Here is a 16,364-nt window from a genome sequence, read left to right on the forward strand (position 1 = left end):
ACTTCAACAATATTCCATAACGTGAACAAATGCCTCTAAAGAGTAAGTAGTTCTGTTTCACTTGTCGTGAACCTCGCAGCTGTGTAAGATAAATAGAGTGGGAGGTATAAACTATTTTAAACCTAAAAGCCCAAACATGTACACCTGCGGAAAATAGCCCTCTTTGCTTTATGATACAATTGAAACCACAGTGGAATCTCTAATTTATTTGATTTTTAAACTATATCTGCCCACAGGAGTGCAGCATGGAGAAGTGAGTGGTTAGCAGGCCTGCCTCACAGTTAGGAGGTTCTGGGTGAGAATCCGTTCCTCCCCGTTTGCATGCTCTCCCAGTGCTTGTGTGGTATTCTGGCTTCCTCCTGTATTCCAAAAACTTGCATGTTAGGTGCATTGAAGATAGTCAAACTACAACCCCAATTCCAATGAAGTTGGGACGTTGTGTTAAACAAATAAAAACAGAATACAATGATTTGCAAATCATGTTCAACCAATATTTAATTGAATACACTACAAAGACAAGATATTTAATGTTCAAACTGATAAACTTTATTGTTTTTAGCAAATCATCATTAACCTAGAATTTTGGATGCAACACGTTCCAAAAAAGCTGGGACAGGGTCATGTTTACCACTGTGTTACATCACCTTTTCGTTGAACATCATTCAATAAACATTTTGGAAATGAGGACACTAATTGTTGAAGCTTTGTAGGTGGAATTCTTTCCCATTCTTGCTTGATGTACACCTTCAGCTGTTCAACAGTCCGGGGTCTCCGTTGTCGTATTTTACGCTTCATAATGCGCCACACATTTTCAACGGGAGACAGGTCTGGACTGCAGTCAGGCCAGTCTAGTACCCGCACTCTTGTACTACGAAGCCACGCTGTTGCACATGCAGAATGTGGTTTGACATTGTCTTGCTGAAATAAGCAGGGGCGTCCATGACAAAGACATGGCTTGGATGGCAGCATATGTTTCTCCAAAACCTGTATGTACCTTTCAGCATTAATGGTGCCTTCATAGATGTGTAAGTTACCCATGCCATTGGCACTAACACAGCCCCATACCATCACAGATGCTGGCTTTTGAACTTTGCGTCCATAACAGTCCGGATGGTTCTTTTCCACTTTGGCCTGGAGGACACGACGTTCACAATTTCCAAAAACAATTTGAAATGTGGACTCGTCAGACCACAGAACACTCTTCCACTTTGCATCAGTCCATCTTAGATGAGCTCGGGCCCAGAGAAGCCAGCGGCATTTCTGGGTGTTGTTGATAAATGGCTTTTGCGTTGGATAGGAGAGTTTTAAGTTGAACTTACGGATGTAGCGCCAAACAGTATTTACTGACATTGGTTTTCCTGAGCCAATGGGTGATATCCTTTACACATTGATGTCGGTTTTTGATGCAGTGCCACCTGAGGGATCGAAGGTCACAGGCATTCAATGTTGGTTTTCTGCTTACATGAAGTGATTTCTCCAGATTCTCAGAACCTTTTGATGATTTTGATGATTGATGGTCCTTGCAATTGTACGTTTAGTAACATTGTCCTTAAACTGTTCGACTATTTTCTCACGCACTTGTTCACAAAGAGGTGAACCTCGCCCCATCTTTGCTTGTGAATGACTCCTTTTCTACCCAATCATGGCATCCATCTGTTCCCAATTAGCCTGTTCACCTGTGGGATGTTCCTAACAGGTGTTTGATGAGCATTCCTCAACTTTCTCAGTCTTGTTTGCCACCTGTCCCAGCTTTTTTGGAATGTGTTGCAGCCATAAAATTCCAAGTTAATGATTATTTGCTTAGTTTATCAGTTTGAACATTAAATATCTTGTCTTTGTCTGTGTTTATTCATTTAAATATAGGTTGAACATGATTTGGAAATCGGTTGGCAACCAGTTCAGTGTGTACCCCGCCTCCTGCCCGATGATAGCTGGGATAGGCTCCAGCATGCCCGCGACCCTATTGAGGATAAGCGGCTCAGAAAATGGATGGATGGATGGATATATTCTGTTTTTATTTGTTTAACACAACATTTCATTGGAATTGGGGTTGTATTTGGAGGGTGGTCTTTATTTAGGCCAGGATAGATATAGTCAGTTCAACAAAGTCCATCTTGTGCTTTTTTTTTTAAGTTCTTTACCTCGTCTTTACAACCCTGGTTAACAAAAAGTTCCTGGTGTCCTTCAGTACAAGTAAGGGAACGTTCCTCCACAGCAGCATAGATCGAACCTCCCCTATCAAACATACTGCAACTTGCTCGAATTTATATCTAGTTAGCGTGGATGTTTTAGCACAGGTTTCACTTCAGATTATTCCATGTCAGTTTAAAGCTCTTAACATGTCTTTTATGTCCATGACAAAGCCCCCTCCCTTTTTTACTCTATTTATTTTATTTTATTGTATTATTTGTTTTAATATTACCACAACCCATACTAAGCATTGCTGCATTCTGTGAGTTTTCCCCTGTGTCATGGAAACATCTTAGCAGGTCTCCGTCTGACACTTCTTGATAACACTATGAAGTGTGGAAACAGGAAATTCAAGACCGTTGGCAAATGCCTGAATTCTTTGGGGTGATGTTTTTTTTTGACGATGACACTCTCGTTGCTCTCATACTGTTGCCTTATTTTCTCTGCTAAGTTTACTTTGGTGTAGGAAAGCTGTATTTTTTTTTTAAAATATTATAACAAGTACTAGCAATTAAGAATGCTTGTATTGATTGTGTGATGAAATTTGAACATATTAAAAGAGATTTGTAGCATGCTGACACGTTCATACATTCTTTTTTTCATCTAGCTTCACTGAATCCTTTTTTGTTGTTTTTGTTTGTTGTTCATTTAAAGGGGACATATTATGGAACATTTACTTTTTAACCCTTACAGACTGTTCATTTTCAATGCACAGATCCCAAGTTCTTGTGGACGTTTTGGTTTTGCACACAGATTAGTTCTTCCTCTTTGTTGTCGTTTGATATGATGTGGAGCACCTTGATAGCACGGTTAGCGTTAGCTTCATGGAAAAAAACCCAAATGACAATTTACTGAAACACAGATTACAAGGAGTGTCTCTGAACGCATCGCTTTTCCGTGCCTGTGGGCAAGCCGAGAGAGAGTTTGCTTACTGTGTACGTTTCACGGTAACCGTCTTTCGTTACGTTATCGATAAATGTGAGATAAATAGACTGACGTCTCGCTGTTTATCATTGGAAAACGTTACAATACTTTATGTCAAGCCCTACAATGCCGCCCAAACAAGGTACCTGCTGGCTGGCAGTTAGCGGCGCAGCAACATGCTAGCAAGTAGCAGCTATCTCGCAGTAAAGATGGAACTTCTCGACCAGTTGAATACAAGGCAGACCGGTACAAGGTTTATCCCCGTCTGTAGCCATTATGGCATAAATGAATCTTCGGTCCGCTTCATAAAGAAGGACGGAAATAATATCTGGGTAACAGCCGCAATGCTCTTGCCGCAGTACAGTCGGCATCAACTTTAATTCCTTTTAAATATTGCTAATATTATGTATGTTTAAGAGTATAAAAAGTGTTTAAGGGTAAAGGAAATGTTTATGAGTACAGTAGAGGTTAATAAGCGTCATGGAAACATTAATAAGTGTGGGACTGGAGAGATTCATACAATTTAAAAATCTGTAAAAGAAAAAACAAAACATGGATAATACATTGCGGAATTCACTTATTGCGGGGGTGGTTCGGAACCTAACCCCCGAGATAAACGAGGGATCACTGTTTGGACTATATTTTGCCATATTTCCTCATTTAAAATACAAATTCAAGCAGTTTTTGTTGAGAAGGCAAGAACAGATTAATGGATGCCACGGTTAGAGTTAACTTTGAATTTGCATGGATCGTTTACCACAGAAACACTTCACAGTTAATGTGTACGAACCAGCCAATCATGTTCTACTGAGCATATGCTATCATGGTGGTTGTCACATACAATGTATATTTGGATGCCCATTCCCTTACCAATTATATTCCTTCTGCGATCCTGTTACATCTGCTTTAGAAAAGTAGGTAGGTTCAGTAATGTAAAGTTTTGTGAGTGTTTTTTTTTCTTTCCAACTGAACTTTCCAACTGACATGATGAAAATTTAACATTCCATTTTGTGGGGATTCTTTAGGGTTTTCTTTAAATCAAGTGGCCATTTATCGAAATGGATATTAGAGCTCCTCTTCCGCATAGTTTGTGGTAGTTTCTGCATGATTGAGATGAGGTTTTTACACCGGTTATGAGTTTCCCGAGTGGTATTTGAAGGTAGATTGTCCACTTATCGTGACGGGAAGATGGGAAGCTCGAGGCGTCTTCAATTTAAGCGTGAACATTTTGAATTAAAGAGGTGCTTTGGTAACTTAAATGAACCAGAGGGGATACATTATATTATACCCCTTCCCATGGGCTCACCACCTGTGGGAGGGGCCGTAGGGGTCGGGTGCTGTGCGAGCTGCAGGTGCAATCTCTCATCACGGATTGTCCATAACGAACACCATGTTGAAGCATAAGGGTGTCCACATGTGCACTTTGCACCAGGACACCCTAGGTCGCAGTTTGATGATTAACTTTGTGGCCGTGTCATCGGACTTGCGGCCGCATGTCTTGGACACTCGGGTGAATATTCTGTTCATAACTTTTATGGACAGAATTTCAAGGCGCAGCCGAGGCGTAGATGGGGTCCGGTTTGGTGGCCTCAGTATTGCATCTCTGCTTTTTGCAGATGATGTGGTTCTGTTGGCTTCATCAAGCCGTGATTTCCAACTCTCACTGGATCAGTTCGCAGCCGAGTGTGGAGGGGCTGGGATGAGAATCAGCACCTCCAAATCTGAGACCGTGGTCCTCAGTCGGAAAAGGGTTGCGTGCCCTCTCCAGGTCGGGGATGAGATCCTGCCCCAAGTGGAGGAGTTCAAATATCTTGGGGTCTTGTTCACGAGTGAAGGAAGAATGGAACGGGAGATCAACAGGCGGATTGGTGCAGCGTCAGCAGTGATGTGGACTTTGTATCAGTCCGTTGTGGTAAAGAAGGAGCTAAGCTGAAAGGGGAAGCTCTCAATTTACCAGTCAATCTATGTTTCTATCCTCGTCCATGGCCACGAGCTGTGGGTCGTGACCGAAAGAACAAGATCCCGGATACAAGCGGCCGAAAAGAGTTTCCTCCGCAGGGTGTCCGGGCTCTCCCTTAGAGATAGCGTGAGAAGCTCGGTCATCCGGGAGTATCTCAGAGTAGAGCCGCTGCTCTTCCACATCGAGAGGAGCCAGATGAGGTGGCTGGGGCATCTGATTCGGATGCCTCCCGGACGCCTCCCTGGTGAGGTGTTCCGGGCATATCCCACCGGGAAGAAACCCCGGGGACGACCCAGGACATGCTAGAGAGACTACGTCTTTCGGCTGGCCTGGGAACGCCTCGGGATCCCCCCGAAAGACCTGGATGAAGTGGCAGGAGAGAGGGAAGTCTGGGCGTCCTTGCTAAAGCTACTGCTCGGATAAGCGGTAGAAAATGGATGGATGGATGGGATACATTATAGATGTAGCAGTAATGGAGTATCTTGTTTATACCAAAAGATAGAGAGAGAGAGGAGCGTGTAGTAAATAGTTGAGAAAGATAAAACTAATCATGTCACTTGCTGTTTGGGCTTGTGGGAGAACTAGACTGAGTGCTGTGCCTTTTCAGTAATTTACAATATTGAAATGCAAATGCTCTGCAGTCTGCTTTACATAAACCAGTGGCGGGCAGTGCATTTGCTACCTGCACCTTCGGTGATGACTTAGCTGTTTAATCTTTTTTCGTGTGTGTGTGTGTGCGCCGTGGTTCGGTTTTAAAACTGCAAGCAAGATTTAAATGCCCCCCCGAGTCTCTAACCCAAGCCGTGCCCCTCACTTGATTCTCAAACATGGCCGTTCAAAGTGGCATGCGATTATGAAAGTGCGTAAGTTTGATTAGTTGTCACACAGAACATTGTCAAGCAGAATAGTAGCGCTAGCAATACAAATCTAGCATTAGCATTGTAAACAAGTCGATGTCAGCCACGGCTGCTACATTGGCATGACTTATTCTTAAAGGGGTTTGACTATTAACACTGGAATTGTTATTGGTGGGAAGTTATTTTTGGGAATGTAATATGGGCTGAAATATGTGCCACCAGAAACTGAATTGGAATCATTTCAAGTTGACTTGCTAAACTTGAATGATTGCATTTAAAAACAATTAATTTGAAGTTGAATGTATTAGTTTGGAACTGAAGCCCAGTAAACTTGAAAGTGAATGTGAGATTATTGATATCACCTTTCCTTAACCAGTGTGGAATGCGTCATGGTTTTAGGGAGAGATTAAAAGGTGCTTCCTTCCGAACATAGGAAAGGACAGTGTATTGTTAGGTTCATATCGTTATTTCCTGTTTTTTTTTTTTTTTTTTTTTTTCTCCTCTCCAAAAATAATGTAATCCAGGCATTGAACTCTATGCCCGAGGCACTACTGTCACCTCGGGGTAGACACGACACAGATCGGAATAGATCATGTCACATGTAAACAGTTGATCAGAGATCTTCAATCGGAATGATTTCAATCAGAATGACAAAATGGTCTGAATGTAAACCTGGCTTCCGTTCTGAAATCTTGTGAAACTACATGACAAATATATGAGTGTAGACAACGTGCATTTCTAGAATAAGAAGTGCTTGGATAAGTGACACTTATGCTATCACCCAGTGAGTGTGATAAACTTATGTCATTACAAAAAAAAAAAAATGTTACTTCTGCAGAGTGCATTGCTCTTAAACACATACTTACCATTCAGCAAATACTATTCTATTCATATGTACAATGGACCGGGAGAGAATTTCAATGTTATTTGAAAGGGGTCTCGAGGGTAGCGATGCTTGAAATGATTCGGTCTCAAGTGAATAATGAGAGCATGAGGAGGGAGAAGAGCAAGTGAAATAGTTTATTACTTTTCCTCCACACACCTTTCTTTCTTTCCATCGTTCATCCCAGCGTTTCATTGTCAAGTGAAATCCTTTTTTTCTCGCGAGCATTTGCAGCCAAGTGTTAAGATGTTAGGGTTTCAAGCCAAGGTTTGGGTTTCAAATTCTTAGCCAGAGTTGGTCTTTCGAAGTATAGGGTTTCATGCCAGTGTTAGGGAATCAAATTAGGGTTTTAAGGCAGGGGTATGGTGTCAAGCAAAGATTAGGTTTTAAGCGTATGGTTTCAAACATGGGTTGGGGTCTCAAATTAAGGCTTCATGCCAGATTTAGTACTAAGTTTGGATGGATTCAACCCAGCATTAGGGTTTCAAACAAGGGCTAGGGTCTCAAATGATAATTTTCATAAAGGGGTTTCATACAAAGGTTGGTGTCTCAGATAAAGGCTTCAAGACGGGTTTTGGTTTGAAACAAAGGTTAGGGTTTCAAAAAGGAGACGGGGTCTCAAATTAAGGTTTTTGATGGAAAAATGTAAATAAGTTATCATGTGTTGTGCTTTTCTGCTTACTTCTAGTTAGAGAAATGTTTTATCACTGCGTGCAAAGTTTTCTCCCACAGGATGAGTCATGTGCTTGCAGGTGCAAGGACAAAATTTGAGCTGGAGTCTTCCTGTGTCTTGATAAGAAGTATATAATTCTTCTATCGTCTCAACCACAACAAAGAGTGTTATGTGCTGATCAACAAGCATGTATGCCCCCACCTTTTTGACGTTGTAACTCATATGTAACAAGGGAACTGCCCTAAAGTAATAAAAAGAGAGAATCCGGCAGAGTGAACTCAGAAAATGGTTGGAGACTGTAACTAAGTACACTCTTGGCCGTTTTCTCCTTGCAAGTCTGAAAACTGAACTACCTCTGTGTCTGTCTTGATTTTTTACAAGTGTTTTAGGTGTCTTGAACCTGACAGTTTTAAACTAGGGTTAGGTTTTCAAACAACGGTTAGGCCTCAAATTAGTGTTACCTAGGTTTTTAGGGTGTCAAGCAAGGGATAGGGTCTCAAATCCCCCTTTCTGGGTGACCTGGCTGCAGAGCATGTCACGTGGGCAAGACACTGTATATAAGTTAGGGTTACTGTTTTAAACTTGTGCTTGGGTTTCAAATTAAGGTTTCAAGCCAGGGTTAGGGTTTCAAAGGCGGTTTTCTTGTCAGGTTTAAGTACTGCTTCTCCATTCTCTCCTCCTTTGCGGGCCAATGTTAAAAACTGTCCCAATGAGTACCTCTCTCTCAACGGAGAAGGGCAGGTCCGTCAGATCAGTAGCTCAGTGTCAGATATCAGACATTGTAAGTCGGCGCCGCCTAATGGAATTAAATGTGCAAATAGGATCCATTAGTACTGGGCCAGTAGAACAGCTGCAAGCGAGCAAGGGAACGAGTGAAAGACAGCGGTGCAGTGCGAGGACACAGTTGCCAGTTGAATACCGTCTATTTCGTTCAATGACACCTTTTTAATACAGTCGTTCTTGTGTGGAGTTTTTCCGTTGCCAGTCTCTTAGTGCACTTTTCTCAGTCAGTCCATTAATGCAAGTGTCATTGTGTTCGGGGAAAAGTGTGGCTTCTCTTAAGAAAAGTAATCAGTATAATGTGTTTGGGGGGGGGGGAAAAAACATGATTAATGAGCTTGGAAGAGATACAGCATAGGTATTAGCTTTGCGGTAAAGCCACTCAAGTTTCAAGTTAGGGTTTCAAGACAGGTCCACGGTTTCAAACACCAAGTGCAATTTTTACATTCACAAGTAGGCTACACAAGTGCAATACATATTGCAGCATTGCTCACAAGTGTATTCGAATTGTTTCCAAGGCACAATTGATTGCTCTGGACTGTACCATCTCACCTTATTGTATAGTGGTGCCTTGAGATACAACTAATACTGGTTCAAAGTAAGGTTCGTAAGACAGGGTTCAAGTTTTAAACGAGGGTTAGAGCCTCAAAGTAGGGTTTCAAATGAAGGGTTTCAAATGAAGTTTATGTTTCAAGTTAAGGTTTCATGCCAAAGTTAGTTTCAATCAAAGGTTGGGGTTTCAAGGAGGGTTTTAAGGGGGTTATTGTTTCAAATTAGGGTTTCAAACAAGAACTGAAGTTTCAAAGTAGAGTTTCAAGCCAGGGTTCAGCTTTCTAACTAGGGTTAGGGCTTCAAGCTGGTGTTAGGATTTCAAACTACGGGTTCAAACAAAGGTTAGTGTTTCAAATGAAGGTTTCAAACCAGTGTTATTGTTCCAAGCCAATATTAGAGTTTCAAAATAGGGTTTTAAGACAGGGATTGTGTTGGAAAGTAGGGTTTCATTGAAGGGTTAACATTTCAGATAGTTTCAAACCAGGGTTGTGGTTTCAGACTGTATGATTGGATTTTACCCTAATAAAGATAAAACCCTAACATTGTCTTTTTCGACAATGTTAGGGTTTCAAATTAGGGTTTTCAGAGAGCAAAATGTTCAAGTTAGGCTACAAGTCAGGTTGATGGTTGTGGGTTAAGCTTCCAAATGTGGCTTTGTTATGGTATCACAAATGTTATGGTTTTAAAGTCGAGTTTCCAGCCAGGACCAGTCACTATGGCATCAACACGGTGTCAAGTTGAACTACATCCGAGGATTCCACGCCACGGCAACAGCGTTAAAAATCACCTCAGTCTAGAGCCACATACTATCGATTACGGTGCCTTAAAAAGTCTTAGGGATTTTTTGAAATTGAATTTTTTTGTTGAGGAATTCGAGAAACCCCCATGACAATCACATCCACGCTGCCATTAAGAGGAGTAAAAGTCACCAACTGGGTGAGGAATTTTTGTCTTAAAAAAGTCAATGCACTTTTTGTCTGCTCTCAGCGGTCTCACCTTGTGACTCAGATACGGCGCGCAGACGGCGGAGATAGCTCGCCGAGGTCCCGGAGCCGGCCGAGCTTAGGCGGCTTTTCGAGGCTTTTAGACGGCGGTCGGGAAATGACTGAGACGCGGGGATTAACACCTCTGAGGTCCCCGCCTTCCCTGTGGCGAATTAGAGAAAATGAAAGGTTTAGTGGACCACCGGGCCCTGTTGGCATTACACGCGGTGGAATATATTCACAACTGGCCAGGGTTAAGGTTCCAAGTTAGGCCTTCAAGACAGGGTCAGGGTTTCGAAAAAAGGTTTCAGGTTTCAAATTAGGGCTTCAAAAATAGGGATGGGATTTCAAAGAAGGGTTCCAAGCCAGTGTTAGGGTTTCAAGTTAAAGTTTTAAGTAAGAGTGTACAGCTAGGGTTAGTGTTTCGATGTAGGGTTCCAAGTTGTGGTCAGAGTTTAAAGACGGGTTTAGGGTTTCAAAGTAGGGATTCATGCCAGGGTTAGGGTTTCCAACAAGGGTCAGAGTTACTATTTAGGGGTTCAAACCAGTGGTAGGGTTTCAAATTAGGATTAGGGGTTCAAAATGGGCTTAGTGTTTCAAAGAATGGTTCCAAGCAATGATTATGGTTTTAAATTAGGGGTTCAAAAAAATATTTCATGCTATGGTCAGGGTTTCAAGCAATTCACGATACATCCACAATAGAAATTAATGTTTCGTCGTCATCCTACTCAATTTCTGTTGAATACCCATTGTCTTTCAGTCTAATATGCTAAAACACACACAAAAGTTGTAAAACGAGGGAAGCTGAATGACCATCGACTACATCATTGTGAGTGGATAGCACTTTTGAGATAACCCCTCACGCTGAGGGCTTCTCTCTCTTTCTCTCCATGACCAGTCCTCACGTTGCACTCTCTCATGGTAGCAATTAAATCATCCTGCTGCCTCGCACAAGTGAACGAAAAAAAAGAAAAGAAAAGCATTAAAAAAAGTAAAAGTAAAAAGAGCCAAAAGCTGTCGGTCATGTGACCAGTTTGTCTTTTTTTTTTTTTTTTTTTTTTTGCTACAGTACATTACGATTTGACTATAATGCAGCCTGGAAGAGAGAGATAAAAATGGGAGCCGCTGTATGGGGATTACACATGGGCTGTACAAACAAAGGTGGTGGATGACACGATTAATGAGGCCTGGCTGGATGTGATATTTACATTGATCAATCACTGTTATGTGTTTGAAAAATGATTCATTATAAAAAGAGTGGGTCGCCCTATTGGTGTTATATGACGTAAAGACAATGATTTAATTGTCATTTTCAAAGGGAATATCCAACAGTCATTTTGAATGGACACTTAACATTACAAGTTTGAAACCTAATGGTGCAGCGACACGTACACAATCAATATAACAATACTCACAAGCATATATTCTTGATCGTATACGAAGAACGACTACTGTTACTGCAGTTACTAGTAGTTGTGAAACTCTTCTTCGTTTGTGCCTGCATGACTGTATTATACTGCCCCCCGGTGGTAAAGTCACACACACCACAAGGAAAATGATGCACACACTGTTTAAGTCTTTACATTCTATTTAATTGTTATTCTGTTTTTATAAAGTCCAATATGATAGTGTTTTTCCCCCCCTTATTGTAAAAACACATTATAGAATGTGTAATCCTCCCAGCAAACATGTTCGAACGTGTAGCGTCGCTAAATATGTGTGTTATACATTGTGTTAGTAAGTTGTATAGCTGATCAGATTGTTATAGAGATATCAAGTTTTAGTGGCTGTTGTCTGATTGGATGTTTACCCCAATGGGAATGTTATCCTTATCTCGATACGAGCCGCAAATGCGCCAGTTGTCATTAAAGTGCCGCCCTTGTTACTGCTGATTGTATCTCACAGTAGGTAATGAATTGCGACTGGGTTTAATGTCCTTACATTTGCTCTTGCTCGCGGGTTGATTGTAAAAACGTACAGGTGTGTGTGTGTGTGCGTGCGTGTGTGTGTGTGTGTGGCGGCAGGTTCGGTTTCAGTCTTCAGTTTTGCGTTGCACGTAATGGTGTTCTGTTACTCCAGTGGGTGCTTTATTTGGGCTAGGCTGACAAACCAAGATCAGCTTTCAGTTTGTGTTGTGATGTTACATCCCTGTGGTGTAATCTTGTTGGGACTTCCTTAGTATTGTTAGCCAGCTTATGTTTAAATAATTTAAGAAAAACTACGATTGTTTTGAATGGTATTGATAGTTGGTTTTGTTTGAAACTATCTTTAGCTATCCGTTAAGTTGGTCTTGACTCATTAAATGGTTTTAACTGGCATTTATCTTTATTTAGTATCAGTATTTCTGTACTATATTATTTAGAGAAATACAGTTCAATCTTGTAGGCTGAACACCATCGGTTCCAGGATGTGTTTCAATTAAAAAAAAAAATTCCCCATAGAAAATAATGGAAACAAAAGTTATTCTTTCAGATGAAAGAAAAAGCAAATTTTTCAAGATTTTCTGAAGCTTTGTGGAATTTGTTGATGTTTTGCATGACTCACATGACGTTCCATAAAAATAAAACTGAAATATTTTGGTCAAATTCTGCATTTTTACTATGTCAGGGTAAACAGTGTAATATACAGTCGATTCCTCTGTATGTTATCCATGATATTACATGCCTCAGTGCCAGCTGACTTGGTCATTTGTTACGTGCTCACTTTGATAACCTGACACAAATAATGGCAATGGGCTGTTGATGCAGCTTCTATATTCTATTACCCGCGTTAAGGAGGCGGTGGGATGTTGGTTGCGAGACTGATGAAGACGTCAGGCCTCTTGAAAACGGTGATTTCTCTCCTCCGACTTAAATGAGACGCTTTATTGCTGCACCTGTTGCCTACGCAGCTGGGGGTTGTTTCCCCCCCCCACTCCCCTGAAAAAGTCCCTGACGCTTTGATTTTCACACTTTTTTTTTGGGATTTTTCACTTTGATTCACACTTTACGGGATTATTACTTGCACACTTGGTTAATTTCTCTTGGTGAGTCACAGGCAGCCCCTTTAGCACCTGAAACTTGAAGCATCTGTTATTTGGAAGCCATCCTCTGCAGCCTGCAGTTTTGAGGTTGGATGATTAAAACTGTCACACTGGAAGGGATGTTTCAATTATATAATTGATTATTTGGTTGTTAAGCCACAGAGACTTGTCAGTCATGCTTTAAACATCTGAGAGGAAAAATAATCAAAATATTTCATTTGATCTTTTTTGAGTGTGCGTCAGTCACTCATTCATTGAGGACTCGAAATTGTCCATAGGTGTGAATGTTTCTATGTGCCCCGTGATTGACTGGCGACCCCACCTCTCGAAAGTCAAAGTCAGCTCTGATAGCCTCCAGCTGATCTCGGACCCTGATGAGGACAAGCGCTATAGAAAAAGGGATGGACAGATGATATTCTGACTGTAGCTAATGCTACAGTCAGAATATCCAAATTAAATCGTTTTTTTCACATTTAGTTGGTTGAGTCGCATCCAGCCAGAGGGAATGGGGGAACAAAAACAGGAAGTAGAAATCTACTAAAATAAAACTAGTAATCAGGCTTATATATATATATATATATATATATATATATATAATATATAAACAAGCTAAGCACACACACAAAAAAAAAAAGACGTAAAAAGAAGAAAACACTTTTCTTTAACTTTGATAAGTGACTGTTGATGCCCAGCCAGCAAGCACTGAAAATATTGACCTTTATTGCTTTTTTACGATACGACTCGTGGACCACTTAAAGTAATTTGCGTTCAGTGGTCGGTCAGAAATCTCTCCATTAAGTTTGTGCTACTATCTGTGAATGTGACAGAGCGAAGAAGAGGGAATACCGAAGACGCTGTGGATTGTACAGGACTGCAGTTTTTGATGTGAATTGTGCAAGATGGATGCATAAATGAGAGAAATCAATGTTGCAGTTCTAACTTCAAACATACAGTCGAGATAACAGCACTTTAGAAAATATCGATAGAAATGATTTGCAGTGAACGTGTTCATTGCGCTAGTGGGAGGAGCTATGAGGAGGAGCTGTGCGGACTTGTGGCTGAGTGTTTTGAACTGCACCTAAACAGTCAGTTTATCGAAAATCATCATTTGACAGCCCACGTTTTGGAATCGTCAGCAGGTTTTACGGTAGCTAAAGGGCGGAGTTAGACACATTAACTTCTTTTGATTGGTCACCATAAAAGTGTCTGATCTATTGATTGATACATCATGACTGGGACACCATGTTTTGGAAGCATCTGTGGGTTTTACGGTCACACTGTAGTCTTTTGATTTGTGAACTGAAAACATCATGATCAGGTAATCGATTCATTATGATTGGGCAGCCCTCATTTTGGAACCATCCGCGGGTTTTGCCATATACTAAAGAACGGAGTTAGACACACTGCATTCTTTTGATATGTCAACACAAAACTTAGTCAATAAATTGATAAATCAGTATTCAGTAGCCCACGTTTTGGGTCCATCCATGGAATATTGGGTACTTAAAGGGCAGAGCTAGACACAACACAGTCATTTGACTGGTCAACAGAAAGCGTTATAATCAGGTTATCGATTCATAATGATTTGCCAGCCTTTGTTTTGGAACTATCCATGGGTTTTATGGTATCTAATGGGCAGAGTTAGACACATTGCAGTATTTTCATTGGTCGATAGGAAACCGTCACTTACGAGTAACAGTGGTCATGGAATGGGAAGAACACTAAAGGCAACTTTCCTCAAAAAAAAAAGCCTCCTTTTATGGACATCAAATGATGGACGTTCTCCATTGTTGCCGATGTAAGACTAGGATAAAGGGAACCACTTTGACTGTTAGTGTTGTTGTCGCGAGTCATTCCCTATTGTCATTGGCCTAGCATTTGCTATGAAGGTTGATTTCACAGTTTATCGCCTGCTCTCTGGAAAAAAAAAAAAGCCTTCTGGGAGTGAGGTGTGCCATCAAAAAAGCACGAAGATGAGACAGATAAAGGCAAAAGAACCATTGTTGTTCTTAGTGTATGACACTTCAGCTCTCTCTAGATGACTGTGGTGCTGTGGGTCTTTTGAGTGCAACATTCAGCATCCTGCAGTACCTGCTACTCAGCTTCAGTCGCCAGCCGTTTTATTGCAGTGACCTGAGTTTGTGTTTGCTCACATGTTGACCCTTTCCAAGATCACGCTCAGCCTGATTCGATCACTCAAAATGAATTCTCTTTAGTCGAGAATTTGTTCAGGGTGTGACCTCTCATACATTGCTTGTCAATTCATTAGAGTATATAGAGTGGAGTAAGTCAGTGAGAGGGTCAGGGTCATGACTGAACCAGGTAGATTCCAAAGGACGCACAGGCTAAATTAAAGCTGATTAACATTCAATCCCCCATCTTGATAAGCTACTGTGTTACATTCAGGTTTTAAAAATAACATGTAGGCTGTTTTTTTTTGAAGCTATTCAGTCATTGTTGTGGCAATCCTTTCTGCATTAGGGTACTGTAATTAACACTGGAAAACACCAAGGCTTCCCATCTCTTTCACATTGCCTTCCTGGTAAAGTGCCACAGATGAGATTTAATTCGCTCTGTGCCTGAAGCAAAACCTTGACATGCACATTCACACAGCCGTTGCAGATTGGCGCATTCAGATAATTCGATGCATAGCAACATCAGCGCAACGGCACCAATTGCTTTAAGCACAAACGTTGCCCGGTAGGGATTATCGGGTGTAAAAATTCATACTCATACACACTGACTGCATTCAACCCTTGGTACACCTTGTACTGTAAAATACCGGTACCTCGGAAGCCGGTAAATTTGTGGGTTGACTTAACCCAGCCTAGATGACCGAGTCATGAGCGGAGAAACTCTTATGTGATTCATCATGTAAACTAGCCCCACTCTTACATAACGGTTCGACTCGGTACTCGAAAAAAATTGTAAGTTGGGGCACTTGTATTTCAAGGTACAACTGTATTTGTATACGAGCAATTTAAAAGTAACTTTTCTATAATGTGTCTTTTTTAGCCACAGACTGCTGAACTATACTCCTTAACTCCACTTTATAATATGATCATACTGTAAGTAGAAGCCTGTTACACTTTGCCGTCGTAGTATGTTGCATTGTTCGGCTTCCAAGTGCCAAGCCTGGCCCTGTCGACTCACGTCTGTCGCAGGTAACAAGGCAGATTCATTGCGGGAAGTGGTGCGCAGTGTTCCCCCGAGTGCTGCACTTAAGGCCAATCACGCTGTTATCACGGGCGCACTGATTCACGCGCTGTCAGTTTTGGCAGGAGAATTAGCTCTGCCTGCTGTGAACTTGCCCGGGCAAAGTTGCGGGAAGGTTTAAGAGATGGTCAAGTTTCAGCAAATTGAACAGCGTGACGTCGTACATACCGGAGCATGTTGGTGGGAATTTATGCCAAATTAATACAGATTGAAAGTCAGAGAGATATTGAGACTTGAGAGAGTACTTGGCAAAAACAAGTTGACGTTTCTCAAGTCAGTGGCAAAGCTCACTTTACAATGTACATTCAATTTCCCTGTTTTTTT

The 16,364-nt window shown here is 41.3% G+C and overlaps 1 protein-coding gene across 1 annotated transcript in view; it reads left to right on the forward strand.

The window, feature by feature from the left end:
* The window catches only part of LOC133409479 (protocadherin-15-like), a 220,203-nt gene that overhangs the window by 49,091 nt on the left and 154,748 nt on the right, over nt 1-16,364 (forward strand). The window lies entirely within an intron of this gene.

The sequence above is a fragment of the Phycodurus eques genome, chromosome 11, assembly GCF_024500275.1.
Source record: "Phycodurus eques isolate BA_2022a chromosome 11, UOR_Pequ_1.1, whole genome shotgun sequence".
Lineage (NCBI taxonomy): Eukaryota > Metazoa > Chordata > Actinopteri > Syngnathiformes > Syngnathidae > Phycodurus > Phycodurus eques.